Source organism: Lepidochelys kempii, chromosome 1, assembly GCF_965140265.1.
Source record: "Lepidochelys kempii isolate rLepKem1 chromosome 1, rLepKem1.hap2, whole genome shotgun sequence".
Classification (NCBI taxonomy): domain Eukaryota; kingdom Metazoa; phylum Chordata; order Testudines; family Cheloniidae; genus Lepidochelys; species Lepidochelys kempii.
In genome coordinates, this window is record NC_133256.1 from 238,608,378 (window position 1) to 238,630,359 (window position 21,982).

General features: G+C 42.4%; 1 protein-coding gene across 2 annotated transcripts in view; it reads right to left on the bottom strand.

The window, feature by feature from the left end:
* The window catches only part of BPGM (bisphosphoglycerate mutase), a 110,110-nt gene that overhangs the window by 55,933 nt on the left and 32,195 nt on the right, over positions 1-21,982 (bottom strand). Inside the window, exon 5 of one of the 2 annotated variants that reach the window (XM_073319502.1) lies at positions 616-632. The exons of the other annotated variant lie outside the window; for it this stretch is intronic. The gene's annotated coding sequence lies outside the window, so the exon portion shown is untranslated. Of the gene's footprint in view, positions 1-615; positions 633-21,982 lie in introns of those variants that run through there. 2 annotated transcript variants of the gene reach the window in all.

Here is a 21,982-nt window from a genome sequence, read left to right on the forward strand (position 1 = left end):
GGAGAACAATATATTCAGAATGAGGGTTTTCCACAGCAGCTGGGTAACTGGAAATATTATTCTGATAATAAAGCATTAAATATTGTAAATCTGGAATTGTATTATTTGCACTACAGCTCTTCCAACAAGCATATGTAAATACATCGAAGTAAGCAGTGGTTTGTGTTTGCATTGCACTTTTTTCTATAGTTATGGATTCACATGTGCACCATTTTGTACTACTGCGCAGATGAGAATATATTCTAGTATGTTTTCAAGGAGAGTTCAGCACACAGAGGGTCAGTAGGATCAAGACTAGTAAACTTATTATAGGCCTGGATTGTGAACCTTGTAGTCAGGCAGGTAAGCAGTTACTCACAAGTAGTCGTCCCACTGGCACCAATGGAACTGTTTTTGTGCTCACCAGTGTCAGTAAGGGGTACAGAGTGAAGACACATAAGGGAGCAGAATTAAGATGCTGTCAAGACTGACCTTTGTGATTAAAATCTCTTGCATCAACTCAAATATATCTGGAGCTATTCAGTCACCAGTAACCACAGATCCTGCTCTTAATATGAAATAGGAGTTTTGCTATTCACCTCATTGGGAGCAGGATTGGACCCTTTATTGTCCGGTGTATCTTGTTAGATGGACTGCAAAGAAAAGGCCGTTTTAATGCTGACAGAGTCCATATATTTTACAGTTACAAGTACATCAATGAAAATCATAATGCACACATTTCCTGTAGTCAATTTTATTTACTTAAAGTGGTTTGAGCTTAGGAAATAAGAAACCCCCACTTAAAAGCATAACAAATAGATATTTCTTGGTGGTTTGCTTAGTTTTGTTGTACAGCTGAGATCTAGACACTGGTCAAATGATTCTTCATGGGTATTGGTCATAGACCTTTCCATCTTACTTTAATTTCCTGTTACATTTTCAAATTCAAACTAAAAATGTGTCTGTCCTGAGAATTTCCTTTGGGCTTTGGGCTTGTTGCACTTTAATCAGAAATTCATGTGCACATTTTCTGGAAGATAATTATGTGGATTCTGAGGTTTTTTCCAAGTCATTTGGATTGCAGTTTTCGTACCAATCATTCTAGAAAAACATATCACTTTGGAGAGAGATTACCTTTCCACTGATCCCAGCTCTAGTAGGATCCACCTGAGGTTGCTCTAGGTGGGAAAACGTTTAGTAATGCATATGACTTTGATGAGAAAAAAATAAGAACCTGATTCTCCTCTCACTTGCATTGGTTTTACGATGATGCAATTCCATTGATTTCATGGAATTACTCCTACTTTACAGCAGTTAAAGTTAAAGGTAAGTCTTAGTGGATGACACCATCTGTTTTTTGTTTGCTTCCATGTGTATTACATGTAGGCAGCAGCTCTTCAACTAAGTAACAGTTTTTAGTCAGGGAGTCTCACTCAAAGGAAAAAAAACACTACTAGGAATAAGCGAAAGGACTGCATCACCACTAAAACATTTCTCCAGATCTAAACTACCTACTGGTCCAGTTCAACAAAACTGGTACAACTATCTGCAACAGCATCAATTGGGGACTCACAAATCTGATCATGTTACAAGACTTTTGCTAAAATAATCCTGAGGCATACAGCAGTGCTGGAAGTTCTCAGATGGGGCTAGTGCAAATGGTCTTGCTAGTTCCGTTTAACTGAATTCTTAACCAGTTACTTGAAGAAATGTCTGTGGTCATCTGTAAGGTGATCAGATGTCCCAATTTTATAGGGACAGTCCCGATTTTTGGGCCTTTTTCTTATATAGGCTCCTATTACCCCCCACCCCGTCCTGATTTTTCACACTTGCTGTCTGGTCATCTGTGATGCATTTCTACTAGATGCTCTGTAAATCACCAGTAAAGTCTGCTGAGCCTTAATCCTCCTGACTGATTTGCTTCTTATGTAATATGCCTTGTGATCAAGGCAAGGCAGGATACACGTGCACTAAACACATGAGGAATTCTTTATGGTGGCTGGCTGCTGGGGTAGAGCCTTCTTTCTGTGGCTTACAGACTCCGAACACTGTTTGTTGCATTGTTACCACAAAGGGTATGTCCAAATCCTAGCCCAAATTAAGCAATCAGGGAAAGGATTGTTGGCTACAGATAATCATGCAAAACAAAACACACACAAAAAAACAGTACTTGGTGCCAGAGCATTACAAGAAGTTGCAGAAGGGCTGTCTCATTGGAGCTCATTGCAAGAGCAGGTCCTAAATTACTGCACCATTAAGATAAGAGATTTGAATAAACTGGAAAGTAGAGTTAAGATCCCCACCCCCCGCCCCATTCTGTTGTATACACCATAATAGCATCTCAGTAACCAATCACACATGCAGCCATACAAAAGTATATGTTCACCTATAGTAAAGCACAGTAGTTAATTTGTATGATATGTGCATGGCATTTTGCATATGCAATTGATACAGATTGTCAGCATGTGATAACACTATAAATACAGGTGTAAAACGTTGCAGTGGGTATCTTAACTGATATTTCTGTGCAGTGAATGACCTTGTTTTAACATTGAAATCTTCATAGTCTACAAAATGTCAGTAATAAGTGTGCAAAACTAGTTGAAACAGAGAAAGGATTAGAGTAGAGACAGGTGTTGCACGCTGAAAACCTCAGTTTACTACTCATAGCACCATTACTGGACTCAGATTACAGGACAGAATTTTAAAATTATTTCATTTATCCCCCAGGGTGTCCAGTTCTCATCCATTAGTCCATCCCTTTAACTGCTCATCTCTTTGTAAGACAATTTGTTAATGGGCGAAGGTTACATTTTTAAAAGGTTGTCACTAGTGCAGTCTGTAAAATGAACAGGAAGGGCCCAAGCCTGTTCCTCTGACCTCAAAGGCAGTTCTGCCATTTACTTCAGTCAGAGCAGAATTGAGCCCCCAAATAACGTGATGCAGACAAGACAAAAAAAAAATACAAGAGGGTATATGTGAAGGGGTCCCACTTACCACAGGTGTGCCTCCTTGTGGCTGGGTCTAAGAATTGGATCTCACCCCATCCCATCAGTTGCTCAGGCTGAGGCCCCACCTACCCCCGATGACTCAGGATGCTCCCCCTTAGTGACTTTGCCCTTCAGCCAGGTCACTATATAGTCTTCCCCTTTCAGGGGAACAAAAAAGCCAAAATCACATGGGACAAGCTGATCATATGCCATCTCAGGCAGTCTTTTGTTCCAAATCTAGGTCCAGCACCACTTTCCCTATGGCTGGTAGGGGAACCTGGGTTGGCCACTCCAGGGACCCTAGAACTAGCAATGTAGTCTACTCAGTCTCAGACCCTAATGCTGTTTCCCTGGGCATTTCCTACTCCACCTCTCTATCTCCCTGCCTACGTCTTGGCTTGCCCACAGAGCTTCCTCCACTCTCCATGGGTACTTCACCCCTCTTATCAAATTCCCTCCTCTTCTTCTAGGCTTCCTTCTTGTCCCTAGGCAACTCCCTTTCCCTCTAGGGCAGGGGTGAGCAAACTTTTTGGCCCTAGGGGCCACATCAGGGTATGGAAATTGTCTGGTGGGCCATGAATGCTCACGAAATTGGGGGTTGGGGTGCAGGAGGGGATGAGAACTTCAGGTGGGGGTGCGGATTCTGGGGTGGGTCTGGGGATGAGAGATTGGGGGTACAGGAGGGTGCCCTGGGCTGGCATCAAGGGTGGGAAAGAGATCAGGGCTGGGGCAAGGAATTGGGTCATAGGAGGGGGTCAGGGGTGTAGGCTCCAGGCAGCACTTACCTCAAGCAGCTCCCAGAAATAGCGTCATGTTCTCCCTCTGGCTCCTATGCGGAGGCACAGCCAAGTGACTCTGTGCACTGCCCCGTCCACAGGCACTGCCCCTGCAGCTGCCATTGGCCACGGTTGCCTGCCAATGGGAACTGTAGGGGCAATGTGCGGAGCCCCCTGGCTGCCCCAATGCATAGGAGGCAAAGGGACCGCATGCTGCTGCTTCCCGGAGCCGCACGGAGCCCCAGCATGAGTGGAGCAGGGCAAGCCCTGGACCCTGCTCTCTGGCCGGAGCTTGAGGGACAGATTAAAATGTCTGGAGGGCCGGATACAGCCCGTGGGCCAGTTTGCCCACCCGTGCTCTAGACAGTGACTGCAGACCTCCTCCCTATGGCCCCCTGCTACTCTTACTTCTAGCACTGTAGTCCTATCTTAGCTTCTCCCCTCCACCCCCTCACGGTTTTATCTCCCATTAGGCCCTATCAATCCCTGGTTCTCTCCAGGTGCAGCATATAAGATTAATTGGCATATTAACTCACTCTGGGCTTGTGTGGGATAGACACCCCATCACAGCATCCAAGTGCTGAATCCTATATTTCTTACTCAGCCAGAACCTATTTGGACGTCAGTGGAAGTGTAATATCCACTAGGATTTGGATGTTGGCCACTTGAGCTACAGAACGATGGAACCTCGTACCAGCCCCTCACTCCTGCCACCTCTGAGTGTCGCTGTGGAGCATAGCAGCCACATTTGGATACCTAATTAAGTGGCATGGATTTTTTTTATTATTATTATAAACCATAATTTTCCAGCAGCTCCTACAGAAGTCAGTGTGCTCAACCCTCGAAAAATCAGGCCATTTGAGCCTAGTTTTAGGCACCTATTTTTAAAAATCTTGGCATTGGGATACCAACATAAAACCCCAATTGTTAAGCTCCGTAAAACTGAAGTATAGAATGCCCACATAAAACCCCTAGATAGTACCGATGTATTTAATACACCTCCAAACATATTTCTGTAACTGACTTTCCCTCTGGATTAACTAAAACCGGCTCATCTTTGTTCTTGCCCTGGATCCTGAAAGTATTATCAAATAACATTCACTCAAAGCATGGCAGTTTGAGAGACACAATTCACTATGGGTCTGATCCTCTGAGGTGCTGAGCACCCTCAAGTCTCACCAGGATTAGAGACCTGAGCACCTTGGCAGGACAGGGCTATGAAAATAATTCATTACACAGCATGGATCAAATTTGTGTGCGACAGCACCATGTAGCATTTCCCCATTACAAGTCGATGGGTTCTGCTGCTAAAGTATGGGAACTATTTTGTGTGCCAAGTGCCTATTTAGTGCTATTTGTGATAAATTTTACAGGAGTACCAGAAAAACAAAATGAAGACATTAAAATTGAGAAGGAAAAGGAGGAGGGGTTACTCAGTGTCAAACTTTTGCCTGATTAGCTTATTCTTTCCACAGATACTTCCTGGAAAAAGCTTATTTAATAAGGGCCGTAGACGGGAACCTAGGCTCTAAAAAAAAAAAAAAAACAAACCAAGGAATCTGAGATTCACACCATAATATACAGCAAAGGTGTTACAGATAATACTTCTCTGATGAAAAACGAACAGGAAGGATCAGGTATGTTTTTAATTTCTTATCTATTCGATTCAGTTTCTGCTCTACTGAATTATTAGCTATTTAATAGAAATGCTTTGTAAAATCTAGCAGATCATGTTCAGACTAAAGTTGTTCCATATGCATAAAACACTTCAGGATAGACTTGATCTCATTTAGGACAAAGCAAGTCCAAGTAACTGCTGACTAAATAAAATTTGCAGTGAAGTCAAAATCAGGCCCTTGGATTTGAGCTTTGAGTGCAGATGGGAAGGTAGGAGTAGCTGGAAAAGCAAACAGGAGGGTGGAAGATAAATTGCTGTAAGGGGAGTTTGCTTTATCTGTAAAAGCTTCTGTTAGCTGTTTTTCTGTCTTCAACTCCCTTAGAGCATACTATAAGTTACACTTGTTAGCACATCATGTATGCCAAATTGTTGCAAGTTGCAATACTCTGCCATGTAAACCAGCTCACTGGTCTACTTGTACTTTGTGTGTAATTTACATGGCTGCTGAATTTGGCCTGGAGACTTACATGGAAGGAGCACCTGTTAATACCGGCTCTGAACTTGGCACATACATTTTTAGATTAGAGGTTGGCTATGAATGTTGGATCAGCAGCAAGACCATAGTTAAGGATGAGTCAGGGTTTTCAGTTTCACAGAGTAAAAATTATGTTCTAATTCTTTTAGAAACAAGAACCTGAACTATAGAGGTTATAGGTTTGAAGAAGCTCTACATTGTTATACATTTGTTTTATACCATTGACTTCTATTTTTAAGCCTAAATATTAGGGCTATCAAGTGATTAAAAAAGTAATCACGGTTTAACAATAGAATACCATTTATTTAAATATTTTGGATGTTTTCTACATTTTCAAATATATTTTATTGTGTGTTGTAATTGAAATCAAAGTGTACAGTGATCACTTTATTTTTTACTACAGATATTTGCACTGTAAAACAAAACACGTATTTTTCAATTCACCTCATATAAGTACTGTAGTGCAATCATGAAAGTTGAATTTACAAATGTAGAATTATGTACAAAAAACCCTGCATTCAAAAATAAAACCGTGTAAAACTTTAGAGCCTACAAGTCCACTCAGTCCTACTTCTTGGTCAGCCAATCACTCAAACAAACAAGGTTGGTTACAATTTGTAGGAGATAATGCTGCCTGCCTCTTGTTTACAATCTCACTTTCAGATGACAACAGACATTCATATGGTACTGTTGAAGCTGGCATTGCAAGATATTTACGTGCCAGAGGCACTAAAGATTCATGTCCTTTCATGCATCAACCACCATTCCAGAGGACATGCTTCCATCCTGATGACTGGTTCTGCTTGATAACGATCCAAGGCAGTGCAGACTGACGCATGTTCATTTTCATCATCAGAGTCAGATGCCACCAGCAGAAGGTTGATTTTCTTTTTTGCTGGTTCAGGTTCTGTAGTTTCTGCATTGGAGTGTTGCTCTTTTAAGACTTCTAAAAGCATGCTCCACACCTTGTCCCTCAGAATTTGGAAGGCACTGCAGATTCTTAAACCTTGGATCGAGTGCTGTAGCTATTTTTAGAAATCTCATCAGTACCTTCTTTGCGTTTTGTCAAATCTGCAGTGAAAGTGTTCTTAAAATGAACACGTGCTGGGTCATCATCAGAGACTGCTGTAATATGAAATATATGGCAGAATGCGGGTAAAATAGAGCAGGAGACATACAGCTCTCCCCCCAAAGTAGTACAGTCACAAATTTAATTAACAAATTTTTTTTTTTAAACAAGCATCATCAGCATGGAAGCATGTCCTCTGGAATGGCAGCCGAAGCACGAATGGCCACACGAACGTTTAGCAAATCTAGCACGTAAATACCTTGCAATGCTGGCTACGAAAGTGCCATGCAAATGCCTGTTCTCACTTTCAAGTGACATTGTAAATAAGAAGCAGGCAGCAGTATCTCCTGTCAATGTAAACAATCTTGTTTGTCTTAGCAATTAGCAGACTAAGTAGGACTGAGTGGACTTGTAGGCAGTAAAGTTTTACACTGTTTTGTTTTTGAGTGCAGTTATGTAACCAAAAAAAATCTGCATATGTAAATTACACTTTCACAATAAAGAAATTGCACTTCAGTACTTGTATGAGGTGAATTGAAAAATACTATTTCTTTTGTTTACAAATATATGCACTGAAAAATGATAATCAAAAACATAAAGTGAGCACTGTGCACTTTGTATTCTGTGTTGTAATTGAAATCAATATTGAAAATGTAGAAAAACATCCAAAAATATTTAATAAATTTCAGTTGGTATTCTATTGTTATACGTGCGATTAAGATTTGAGTTAATGATGTGCATTAACTGCGATTAATTGACAGCCCTAATAAATATGTCACAAAACAGGTCAGAATATAGATTTGGCTCCATGGTATCCCTTTTTCGGAATCTGTGACAATTTGGGGAATTTATGTACAATTTATGAATTCTGGTTGATCTTAGGAAATTGTTCTATCATTGTATGTGAAATTCACCATTTGCTGTCATGGTAAACTCTTCCAGACTTGGTGCAAGGGTGGGTCATTAGACCTTTAATGGTCACCTATTCAGATAGAAGCACCTTGGGATAATCATAGAATATCAGGGTTGGAAGGAACCTCAGGAGGTCATCTAGTGCAACCTCCTGCTCAAAGCAGGAGCTATCCCCAACTAAATGGGATCGTTAAGCTTAGGAAAACCAGTTCAACCAAGTTTGTCTGAAGAGGCTGGAGTTTAGAGAGCGGAAAATCCTGATACAGGAGAATGAAAACATCACATGTTAAGCCTGGGTCTTAAAAGCCACAGAGCCTGAGAGAACTCTGAACAGACTCACAGAAAGCTTAAGTAGGAGTGCACAACTTGCTTTCATAGTGTAGGAGACCAGTTTAACTGTGGGACCAGCCAAGGAAGAAGGAAACTGGTTGCCCAGGGGAGATAGAGACTAGACAATTCAGAGGGGAAGCTATGTGTGGGGGGTAGGGGGAATCATGGATTTGCACCTATACTGATGAGTGCTCAAGAGCGGGGAGGAAACTGAGGCAGGGAAAGGTTAGTTATGCTTATTATTGTCCAGATCAGTATATTTCTTGTGCTAGCTAAAGTAAAGAGAGATTGGGTTTTGAGAACCCTTACAAAGCCTGCAAGTCTATTTGCTTTTCAACTCTCATGTCCATGAAGAGGTAACAGTAAACCTAGAGTGCTGATGAGATTGCAGCACTGGAAAAGGGTGTGGTTAAGCCACTGGGAAATCTAGCAGCTCAACATTGGTCCTGGAGGCCCACGGTTGCTGTGCCATATGGTCCGTATTTCCATGAAGGAGTAACGCACAGAGCCCATGTCTAAGTCAAGGAAATGAGCCAGAGAGTCCCCACAGAGAGTTAGGGCTGCACCCTACCCAGATCGAGAAGCTTGAGAGCACAAGTCCATCGGCTCGGAACCCAAACAGCAGCCTGGTGAGCGTCCCGCAGAGGGAGCTTCACCAGGGCTGAGTGACAGTTTATTTGCAAACATGCAATAGGGAGTTGGGCTGACCTTCAGAGGTACTAATTCTCATTGAAATCAATGGCAGTTATTAGGCACCCCCACCAGGACTGCCAAAATTGCATTTCAAAAATATATGACAGGGGAGTATCTCTCAGGGGGGAAGTGACAGAGGGGGAAGTGCTTTGGGGTGCTCTTAGTCCATCTGACACCAGGACCCAGAAACCTGCTCAGCTGGCCTCTGCTCCTTCCCACTGGGCAGGAGCTCCAGCCCTTTGCCCCAGCTCCCTGTGCAGCCCAGGCTCCATCAGCTGTAGGAAGGGCCCTCCTGCATCCCCGAAAGCCCTGCCTCCTAGGGGGGACAGGGGAACCACTAAGAACTTCAAGGAATGAAGCAACAAATGAACTCCGGCTGCTTTATCCTTCAAGATGTGTAGAGCTACCTGCAAAAGGGGAAGCAGTATGTAAAGGAGGGGATATCAGATAAAACACAGCCATGTGGATTTACAGTAGTAAGGGACAGGCAATTTTTTTTAAAAATAAGGGACATTCTTATCATACAGAACTAATGCCCAAATACCCTTGAGGAGCTGAGCCCCGTAACCAAATTTCATCCCCTAATGAGTTCTGTATGTGTTAAAAATGAGCTCCAGTGTGTATTTGGTGTTGTTATGCATATGGGGCTGGGGGGAGGGGGGTGCAAGAGATATGAAAGATGCCTGACATGTTCTGTAACTGCTGCGATGCCATGAAATTGTAAGGGAGAAAATAGATGTTATTTGAATAGGTGGTGATCTAAGGACTTCTGTTCAATTATTCATGGTTTAGGAGAGAGATCAAAACACTATAAGCTGTTTGGGGATTTAAGGAAGATATTGTTCTTTTTATTATGAAATTTAACAGGGCAGAAGAAATTCCAAAGATAGATATCAACTTCACACTGTCCCTCTGCCAACATTGGTTAAAATTCGCTTGTAAGAGATGCCGTTGTTAGAATTGAAATAACTTGTAAAACAACAAGACCACTGATTTTATTCAGAACATATTTTGTTTCTGAATAACTTGATTATTGGAGGTTTTGTGTTTCCCTTTTAATAACGTACTGAAAAGTAGTAATTGGTGACACCATGTTTTTCCTGATCACACCATAATTTCTTGTGTATATTTTTATAATAAACAGTATATTTTAAATTATAACCATGTATCCAGCTAAAGGGAATAACCTTGGCCTGCCACACATTTGACAGACAAATCACCATTATTTGTCACTCTAGCCACCAGTCAAGCACCTGCAACTCTAACTGAACAAGAACGTAGCTTCCCCTTTGTGCAGCCAGTAGGACCACCACCAGGACCGCTTCTCAGACACCACGCATACCTAGAGGCTAAGATTTAGTCACAGGTATTTTGTTAAGAGTCATGGACAGGTCATGCTCAATAAATAAAAATTCATGGCCCGCAATCTGCCCATGGCTCTTACTCCATCCCAACTAAATCTCTACTTCTGGAGCCAACTGCTCTGCCGGCCCTGGAGTAAGCGGCACCAACCCCTGCAGAAGTCATGGAGGTCACAGAAAGTCAAATAAATCCACGAGCTCCATAAGAGAAATCACAGCCTTAAGCATACCTAAGGCGAGGCATTGGCTAGCAGGGGCAGCTGCAGCTGGAGCTATCAGGACACTGCATTCCTTACACAATTTACACTCACAGATAGGCTTATTGTAGGTGTGGTGGTCCCATGATATTAGAGATACAAGGTGGGTGTGGTCATATCTTCGATTGGACCAACTTCTGTTGGTGAGAGAGACAAGTTTTCGAGCTATACAGAGACCTGAAGAAAAACTTTGTGTAGCTCAAAAGCTTGTGTCTCAAAGATATTACCTCACAATGTATCCTATTAGTTAAGACATTACATTTAGACCTTTTATCTTACTGACACCATTTTGAACCTCTTTAGTGTTACTTCCTTATAAAGGGAGGACCATTTATTTCTCCCCAAAGAGATGTTCCAGGTTGTCCTATATATTTTGTAATTAAGGGTTTGTTTGAAAAGATTAATGATGAAATTACTACTTTTCCCATTTCATACTTTGCCAGTACTTCTCTCAGTCACTATTCTTTACATAATCAGCTTATTAAAATGATCATTTGTAGCCTATATTCTTCATGTCTCACACCTCTTAAAACTTCAAAAGTTGTCATGATCTCTTGGAATATTTCAAAGCAGTTGATAAGGACTATTGTCTTATTGACCAAAATTTTCCTTCATCTCCTTTTGAAATGTGAACATTTCAGAGAGAGAAAATTGCATTTATAATGGACCCCTATGAGTTACACTTGTATTTTCTCCCTCAAAAGTTCTGCTCAGAGAACTGTTCCTCACCTAAACCGTGTTTTCCTGCGCTGTATTCTATATCTTTCTGCACACATGCTGTACTGTTCTGTTTTTGCTGCATGTGGAGAGTTTCTACAGTCGCTTTATGTTCCTCTTTTTGGGTTTGTGATATCATTATGATATTCTAACTTTTCTTCCCCTGCAAGTGAATTCTCATGGGAAAAAAAATAGATAAAATGTTTCTAATTAAATTTGTACATAATGCCAACATGTTGTGTACTTTTAGAAATAATTAACCGTTCACATGTTTATCCATTATGAACATTTTATTGATTTAAAAATAATTGGTGCTGAACATTGTTTGATAAATGAGCATTTTGTTTAAGGGGGACTAGCAAACAACTTGTTTCTGATGTAGTCGAGAAAAGTGGTCATCTTTTAGACCCTTCCATGGTGCAGTTTCTGCCCTTTTAATCTGATCCAGAGGAGAAGATAATTAGACAGCTCCTTTTCACTGCATACAAGGAAATGGTTTTTGAGTTGACCAGTCACAAAGTGTGTTAGCCCCCTTGTGGGCATGGCACCAGTCCAGCACGTAAATGGGACTTCACTACTTTATAGTGCCTTCAACTTATAAGTTATTTACTCCGTCCTAGGGTTGCAAAAAAGAGCAAAGGATCAATTGTACTGACAGCATACTCTGCTCGAATAAGGTCCAGCTGTGCTGCTTTGGGTTTGTACTGTGGCAAGTTACACCATTTCTTTTTAAAGCATCATTACTTGTTCCTCTATTCAAAAAAAAAAAAAAAAAAAAGCAGCACATGGAGAAAAAAAGGAAATCACAAAAGTACAGCTCCTTTTCACGTGTATTGTGCATACACTTCTTACAAATTGGAGAGGACTTTCTGAATATTTACCTTTTATTTTTAAAAAGTGGAAATTGTAGATGAGTCCCTATTCTGTTTCCTGTAGCAAAAAGATGCCATTTACAAATTTTAGCCAAATTTATCTATTTTTGAGAGTTTTTTTTTTAAATAATCTGAAACATAGGTTTTCATTACTATTTTTGATTCTCATGACACAAACTTTTCCTCCAAAATAGAAGGGTATATATATTAGGGCTGTTTTTTTTATTAAATCGCAGTTAACTCACGCAATTAACTCAAAAAAAATTAATGATTAATCACACTGCTAAACAATAGAATACCAATTGAAATTAAATATTTTGGATGTTTTTCTACATTTTCAAATATATCTATTTCAGTTACAAACAGAATACAAAGAGTACAGTGCTCACTTTATATTTATTTCTGATTACAAATATTTGCACTGTAAAAAACAAAATAAATAGTACTTGTATGAGGTGAATTAAAAAATACTCAAATGCAATCTCTTAATCATGAAAGTGCAACTTACAAATGTAGGGGGTTTTGTTGTTGTATTCAACATAACTGCACTCAAAAAGAATGTAAAACTTTGGAGCCTTCAAACCCACTCAGTCCTACTTCTTGTTCAGTCAATTGCTAAGACAAAAGTTTGTTTACATTTATGGGAGATAATGCTGCCCACTTCTTAATTACAGTGTCACTTGAAAGTGAGAACAGGCAGCCTCATGGTACTGTTGTAGCTGGCGTTGCAAGATATCTGCATGCCAGATGCGCTAAAGAGATTCGTATGCCTCTTCATGCTTCGGCCATCGTTCCAGAGGACATGCTTCCATGCTGATGATGCTCGTTAAAAAATAATGAGCTAATTAAATTTGTGACTGAACTCCTTGGGGTAGAATTGTAGGTCTTCTGGTCCGTTTTACCTGCATTCTGCCATATATTTTATGTTATAGCATCATAGTCGGATGATGACCCAGCACATGTTCGTTTTAAGAACACTTTCACTACAAATTTGACAAATGCAAAGAAGATACCAATGTGAAATTCCTAAAGATAGCTACAGCACTCAACCCAAAAATCTGCCTTCAAAAATCTGAGAGGGATGAGGCGTGGAGCATGCTTTCAGAAGTCTTAAAAGACCAACACTCAGATGTGGAAACTACAGACCCCAAACCACCAAAAATGAAAATCAACCTTCAGCTGGAGGCATTGACTCAGATGATTAAAATGAACATGCGTCGGTCCACACTGCTTTGGATTGTTATCAAGCAGAACCAGTCATCAGCATGGACACATGTCCTCTGGAATGGTGGTTGAAGCATCAAGGGACATATGAATCTTTAGCACATCTGACATGTAAATATCTTGCCATGCTGGCTATAACAGTGCTATGCAAACACCTGTTCTCACTTTCAGGTGACACTGTTCTTAAGAAGCGAGCAGCATTATCTTCTGCAAATGTAAACAAACTTGATTGGCTAAACAAGACATAGGACTGAGTGGACTTGTAGGCTCCGAAGTTTTACATTGCACTCAAAAACAAAACAGGGGTTTTTTTGTACATAGTTCTACATTTCTAAGTTCAACTTTCATGATAAAAAGATTGCACTACAGAACTTGTATTAGGTGAATTGAAAAATACTATTTCTTTTGGTTTTTACAGTGCAAATATTTGTAATCAAAAATATAAAGAGCACTGTACACTTGGTATTCTGTATTGGAATTGAAATCAATATTTGAAAATGTAGAAAACCATCCAAAAATATTTAAATAAATGGTATATTATTGTTTAACACTGCAATTAGTTGCACCATTAATCTTTTTAATCGCATGATTAATTGCTATTAATTTTTAATCGCTTGACAGCCCTAGTATATTAATGTTGATTTGAACAATATTGCTGCAGTTTATTTAGTGTTGCATAATAAAACCTCAATATTGTTTATTATATTTTGTGACATGTATATCCAATATAGAGCCATAAAACACATTTCTGTCTTCCACAGTCTGAAGAACTGCTTTTCATATACCATACCTAGAAACATGCCTCCAAGAGTACCTCTGACTTCAAAAAGGAAAAAATTTCACACCAAAAATATCTCAAAATATAGAGCGGGGTGGGGAGAAAGAGTGAGACACATGAACAACCTAAAGGGAATTAGGTGCAGTTATAGAAAGTTAAAGCGGTAGCTAAGTATTTCTTCATACTTGGGATACCTGGCAGAGACTACTTGAAGCTTTTGTAGAGAAGTTTGGATATAGTTTTTTTTATGCAAACTCCCAATTTAAATGATCTGGAATGTTTTCAGTTTCTACTTTGATTGGAATTAAGGAGGGGGAGATGTGATTCCGTAAAGATAAAAATATGAGCCACAGGGCTATAGTGTCATTCTCACTCTCTCTCTGGCCCAGTGAATATTTAAGTATTTGTACACAATGGAACAGCTCCAACATGAGAGATTGGGTGAGCACTACTCCCGAATACCCCCCATCCCAGTGGTTAGGACAATCATCTTGGAGGTGAAGAGACCCAACTTCTGGTCCCTGCTCTGTAGCAGGCACAGTGAGGATTTGACCCCAGGTCTCCCACATCCTGGGTGAGTGCTCTGACTTCTGGGTTAAAGGTTGTAAGGGATGGACACACTTAAGCACCCAACTCCAGGAGAGGGTTCACAGCTCTGACTGCTGAGTGGGGAAGAGGTGTTTTCCTCCAGCCAGGAGGAAACTCCCTTTGAGGGACAAGGCTTAGGCCATGCCCCTCTCCAACATTTCCTATTGGCTAGTTTAGATAGCTCCCAGCATCAATGTACTGGCTTCTATAAATCCTTTTGTAGGCATTTAACTCTCCCTACATCCATTGTATAGGGAACCTGGGCACCTAACTCAAGATTGTTAATTCCAGTAGGCGGCAGGTCACTTAAGTCCCCTTTGTGAATCCTACCCTATGTCATTTGCCCAGGGTCACATAGGACATGAGCGGTGGAGCAAGAAATTAAACCCACATCTCCCAAGCCCCAGGCAAACATCCTAACCACTACAGCATCCTTCCACTCATTGGTGAGAAGTTCTTTCGAAAATCTGGCCATCATACCAGAAGAGCTGCTGTATACAGAGCACTTTTGAAGATCTATAAAGAAGTCACAGAAGCCTATGTCCTAGGAGACCATTTCAATAAAGCGTACATTCCAGCTAATTCATTGTGGGAAATCCCTAATATTTTTAAAGCATTTCCTTTCTGAATAATTTGAGGGTCTACCCCTTCAGAATTATTGATTCTGACATTTGTTTATGGAGAGAGAAACTTGCCTGACTGATTTGCATTAAATTTTAGTTCCGCAGAACATAATACAGTATATTAAACAGAAACAATGCCCATTTAGAATGCAAGTATGTATAATTTGTATGTTCTTTTCAGCCAAAAAATGCAAACTTTGCCACCAGCACATGTTCCTTATTATTTTAGTTGATCAGCACAGAACTCCAACAAGCTAAGAAAAATAGGGTGACCAGATATCCCGATTTTGTAGGGACAGTCCTGTGCGTGTTTGTATATATGTATATCTTCTTACTATATGTTCCATTCAATGCATCCAATTAAGTGGGCTGTAGACCACGAAAGCTTATGCTCTAATAAATTTGTTAGTTTCTAAGGTGCCACAAGTACTCCTGTTCTTTTACTGCATTATAGACAACTATAATTTACCCCCTGTACAAACTGATGTCATTAGCACCATATTAGGCCACATCTGATATCAACTGGCCATTTTGATAATCAAGGTGAAATGTAGGGAGGGATTGGCAACACAAAATCCACTTTCCTAGATAGGAGCAGGCCACACTGAAGTCATAGAAGGTAAAACAGCAAACCTGTGACCTTCTATTAGATTGTTGTTACTAAATCAATGACAATGTGTGCGTGCCTGGTTTGTCATTGATATTTAGCTTCTGGCCAAGAGGTAGTCTGTCTCTCTCTCTCAGATCTTAAGCAGCCTCTGTATCAGTTGCCTGTGGGATGGATTTATAGCTTCATGAAGGATAAAGAAGATTCCTGGCTTCCAGGTGATGAAATCATTTGAGCCAGAGCTAATCATGTGACATAAGAATCACTGGATATGAAATTTCCAGTACCAGAAGAAAGTAGCAAGTCTCCATGTGAAAGATTCTCCTAAAGCTTTGGTCTAGTGAAATAAAGACTGTGAAAGTCTCCATAAGACAGATTTTATGTTTCTGTAGTTTTCTGACATAAGTTCAGTGTTAACAGTTATTCTAACAAACTGCATAATAGTATATTTCACTACAGCTGGAATTTCTCTTCTTGCATACACCTGAAAAGTGTTCCTCTCACACGTATGCACTGAAACCCATCAAGTTCACTCAAAACCCTATGAACTGAAACTCATGAATTTCACAACACACTAATAAGCAGAAGGTTTCAGATGGGTATATTTAACCCAGAGACAATATTGTTTTGCATTTACTGCAGAGGACTGGGAATCAGATTTCCTCAGTTCTGTTTCCACCAACCTCTGCTAGAGGCTCACATTCACCTTGAACAAGTCCCCAGAAGCCAAAAAAACCCCACACCCCAAAAAGCCACCACTACCACCTACACGTATGCATCATTAGATGATGCCTCATTTTTGAAGTGCCCAACCTGAGATGTATTGGACCGAATTTCAGAGGTGCCAAGTACCTGCAGCTCCCACTGACTTCAGTTGGAGCTGTGGGTGCTTAGTGTCTCTGAAAGTTAGGCCCCAAATGTCTCAGGATAGGTACCCAAACCCCAATTATATATACACCTCTGCTGTCTGTGCAGTCCCTCCTCTAGTGCAACAATTATTTTGTCCCATCCTTTCCTACAACAAGCAGAGTTAGCTGAGTATCATTGACAAGTGTCTTCTTCCAACATGGAAACTTCTCAGCACCTGTTCTCCAGCTCTAGCTTAACAGTCCCCACCCCGTAATGGAATGCTAAACCATACTATACTGTTCAGCCACTAGGTGGCAATGTGTGTAAAAATCTTATTTAAGCAAATAAATAGCAGGTAGCAGATCAAAGCCTGCTCCTGTGAATGCTTCCTGCAAAGTGCTGAGTCATACTTGCCTTCAACAGGATCAAATAAATCTGCTGCTGGGCTCACACTCCAAGGCTACCCCACAACACCTGCAGTTTTATTTAATTCCACCCACTCACACTCAAGGGACCCTGCCTTGACTGTTGACCCTGGATAAACGTAATTTCAAACCATCCAACCTTCCAGAAAATGGTACAAAGACATTGCTTCTGTAATATTTATCTGTCTTTGACTTGTGAAGTTGGCAGTACATTTGGAAAGAGGCTACATGCTGCGCGGTAATTATTTAGGTCTTTCTTACAAATCCATTTATTCAACCTCAGAATCTAAGTCACCTTCATGTGACTTGTGACATTACAGAGCGTTGTTACCTACCAGAACACAAACGGTGCCTTTGTGGGGGAGGCTGGAACATAAGCTCCTCTTCCAACATACACAGGAGAGTGTAAAATTATGCCATTAGTTTGCTGAGTGATCTAATCATAAAGCTTTTGCTCCCCCTGTTGTTCAGTTGTATTTCTGCAAGGCAATATGTGGTTGCAAAGTTCGAGAACCAAATATGCTAAACCACAGTATCAATTCCGGTAACAGTGGTCTCAGTATTTTTAAGGACTATGTGCTAGACCTTCCACCTAGCATACCCACTCCTACCCCAGCACGGATGCTGCAACCTGCCAAGAGCACACAATGGAGCAGAGAGAACCACAAATTAGAATAGCAGTGGCCTCTGAACCTTAACTACAGCGCTGCTTAAGGGGCACCATAAAAGCTGTTGGAGCATGACAAACATCTGTCAGGCAAGCATGCTTTGTTTAACTGCTTCCATTTTACAGTTTATATTTCATGCATATAAATACAAGCCTGTTCAATAAGGTTGTCCAGCAGCCGCAGAGGATGGAGGTTGTTTTAAATCAGGGGTTGTCAAACTTCATTGCACCGTGACCCTCTTCTGACAACAAAAATTGCTACACGACCCCAGGAGGGGACGGAAGCCTGAAACTTGCTGCCCTGGGGGGCGGGAAATAAAGCCACAACCCAAACCCAAGCCCTGTCCCCTGGGCGAAGGGACCAAAGCCAAAGGGCTTCAGCCCCATGCAGGGGGCCTGTAACCTGAGCCCCACCAGCTAGAGCTGAAGCCCTCAGACTAATCTAACACCAACCCCATTAAAAAGTGCTCGCGACCCACTTTGGGGTCGCAACCCACAGTTTGAGAACCACCATTTTAAATAAATAGCCTTTATTTTATTAAAACAAAAGCATATCCATTTTAGCACTAATAGGAATCTCAGCATTGTCTAGACTGTAAACTCTTCCAGGCAGGGTCTGGGTGCTACCCTGTATTGCATAGCACCTGGCACAATGGAGCCCCATGCTTGGCTGGCCCTTAGGCACTACCGTAACAAACATGATTAAGTCATTTCTCTGCTGTTCTGCTTGCTCCTGTGACTGGCGGGGATTTCTAAGGTAGCAATAAAGTACTGCCTGGCAGTGTGATTGTTGCCCCACAAAACAATTTAAACCTAGAGGTTTGCACTCACTAGGGCTCATGCTTCTTCCCTAGGAGTGGAATCTCACCTGGTGTGTATCGGATCCTCTGGGCAGCAGTTTGTTTTCTCCCAGTGCCAGAGAGGTGGGGAAACAAATGACCCAAGCTCAGCTGATGGCAGGACGGCTCTGGGGAAAGCAAGCGAGCATAGTGAGTGCCAGGCTCTGAGACCCTCACTCAGTTTCAAAGCCTGGACTCCAGCCTGAGGTGAGACTGTCTATGCTGCTATTTTTAGCCCCACAAGCCAATTGGCCGAGGCTTTGAGACTCAAGATTACAACTGCAGTCTAGACATACCCTCGGTAACCTGCAGGCTGGGTTAGTGCAGTGCACTCTCCTTTGTCATACTAGAACATAGTGGCCACCCCCTTGGGCCAGAGGTCACTCTGTACCATGCTGCCTCTGTTTCCCTCTCCTCAGCCCTTTAAAAGCCTCACGGTTCAAAGATGGTTCAGACAGCCAACATATAGGGTCCCACTTATTTAGTCCTCCGATGCATACTGGACCTCTAGGACACAAGCAGTTCAGGGTTTCTCTCCTGATATAACCCAAAAAACCCCACAAATTTACAGTCTTCATCCAGCTGGCTTTTAGTCTCTCCCTGGCTTTCCTGCCAGGAGAGCTCTCTCATGCTTCTTCAACTCCCCCCAAACTCAGGGCCCTACAGACACCTTCTTACCCCTTGTAGCAGCAGCTACAGTTTCCTACGCTCCCCCCACCACGCTGTCCTGCTCTTTTTATCCTGGGAGCACCTGATTCAACCCAGGTGTGGCTCATCCTGTAATCAGGGCAGGTTTAGCCCCAGGCTTTCCAGTTTATGGGATTAGCCATCCTATTACAGATACCCCACAGCCAGAGGGTCCTATATGCCATTACTCTGTAGCCTCTCTACAGTTCTCTAGCAGCATAAGTTAGCCAGGGAATATTCCTAGACAGTGTACAGGTGGCATAATGGCTGTTTCACAAAGCAAAAGACAGCCCCAGCATGGGGGCATGGCCAGGGCACTGCTGAGGTCTGCTATTCTTTGCTGCTGGAATAGCCCCTAGAGCAGAGGTGGGCAAACTACAGCCCACGGGCCACACCCAGCCCCTGAGCTCCTGGCCATGGAGGCTCGCCCACAGTCCCTCCCCCACTGTCCCCCCTCCCCCGCAGCCGCGCAGGCAGCACAGCTTGCGCCCTCCCACCTTCCAAGCTTTCCAATAAGCCTGTCCTGCCGCTCTGAGCAGCATGGTAAGGGGGAGGGGAGTTGGATAAGGGGCAGGAAGTCCCAGGGGGTAGTTCCGAGGACAGGGGGCTGTTGGATGGGGCGGACATTCAGGGGGGGCGGTCAGAAGACAGGGGGGGTTGGATAGGGGATGGGGCCTGGGGGGGGCAGTTAGGGGTGGGGGTCCTGGGAGGGGGCGGTCAGGAGACAAGAAGCAGGGGGGTTGGATGGGTTGGGGGTTCTGAGGGGTGCAGTCAGGGGGCGGGAAGTGGGAGGGGGCAGATAGGGGGCAGGGGCCAGGCTGTTTGCGGAGGCACAGCCTTCCCTGCCCAGCCCTCCATACCGTTTCGCAACCCTGATGTGGCCCTCTGGCCAAAAAGTTTGCCCACCCCTGCCCTAGGGGCTTTAGGTGCCAATAGGTAAGTTAGAACATCTTAGAGGAATAGGGAAGCGTACAGGGATGCGTGGACCCTCCATCTTTCCCATCAGCCTCCAGCTACATGTTGGACAAAATTGGAAGCCCCTCTACCCAGCCCAGGGCCTCCTGGCAACTATGAACTGGGGAGCAGCCTGCATTCTCAGCATTCTGCCCGCTTCAAGGGGGCAGTTTCCACTATCCTAGCCTTTCCGGAGCCTCCATTTTGAATCCACCTCCCCAGTTTCTCTCTCTGCTGTTGCTCAGAACTTCCACAAGCAGCAGCTAAACTGTCCGGATACTTAGAGAGGCAAGGTGAAGTGAGCAGTTAACACCTCTCCAGCCAAACAGCCCCCCAACCTCATCATCAGCAGACAGCTCCCCACAGACCAGGACACACCAATCCAAAGTGGCACTAGACCCTGCCAGAACAACAGATGTGAAACCTGCAGACTAACATCACACACAACACACCTTTCAAGTTCCATGGGTCCTACACATGTGGAGTACCTCATCCAGGGCACTTAATGACCCAATAATAACTGAGTGTGTGTCAAGGTTCCTTCCCCACTCTGAACTCTAGGGTACAGATGTGTGGACCTGCATGAAAAACCCCCTAAGCTTATTTTTACCAGCTTAGGTTAAAACTTCCCCAAGGTACAAACTATTTTTCCTTTTGCCCCTGGATTTTATTGCTGCCGCCACCAAACGTCTAACAAATATATAACAGGGAAAAAGCCCGCTTGGAAACGTCTTTCCCCCCAAAATCCTCCCAAACCCTACACCCCCTTTCCTGGGGAAGGCTTGATAAAAATCCTCACCAATTTGCATAGGTGAACACAGACCCAAACCCTTGGATCTTAAGAACAATGAAAAAGCAATCAGGTTCTTAAAAGAAGAATTTTAATTGAAGAAAAAGTAAAAGAATCACCTCTGTAAAGTCAGGATGGTAAATACCTTACAGGGTAATTGGCTTCAAAACATAGAGAATCCCTCTAGGCAAAATCTTAAGTTACAAAAAGACACAAAAACAGGAATATACAGTCCATTCAGCACAACTTATTTTATCAGCCATTTAAACAAAACAGAATCTAACGCATATCTAACTAGATTGCTTATTAGCCCTTTACAGGAGTTCTGACCTGCATTCCTGCTCTGGTCCCATCAAAAGCAACACACAGACTGAGAGAGCCTTTGTTTCTCCCCCCTCCAGCTTTGAAAGTATCTTGTCTCCTCATTGGTCATTTTGGTCAGGTGCCAGTGAGGTTATCCTAGCTTCTTAACCCTTTACAGGTGAAAGGGTTTTTCCTCTGGCCAGGAGGGATTTAAAGGTGTTTACTCTTCCATTTATATTTATGACAGTGTGTGAAACCATGCTACCAATGAACTGTCACAGAAAAATGATATGACAAAAACACTATATCACCTGTGGGTGAACACTTCACAAAGCAAACACTCTATATATGACCTGTCAGTCCTCACCCTCAAAGGAAACCTGCACACTTTCAAACAACAAACCTGGGAGCTGAAATTCATAACTTTGCTTGACACTAAACATCATGGACTGAAGAGAGGCACTGGATTTATGGCTTACTACAACAATCTATAACCCACTAAGTCCCCTCCCCAGATTTCTCTCTCTCTCTCTCCTATG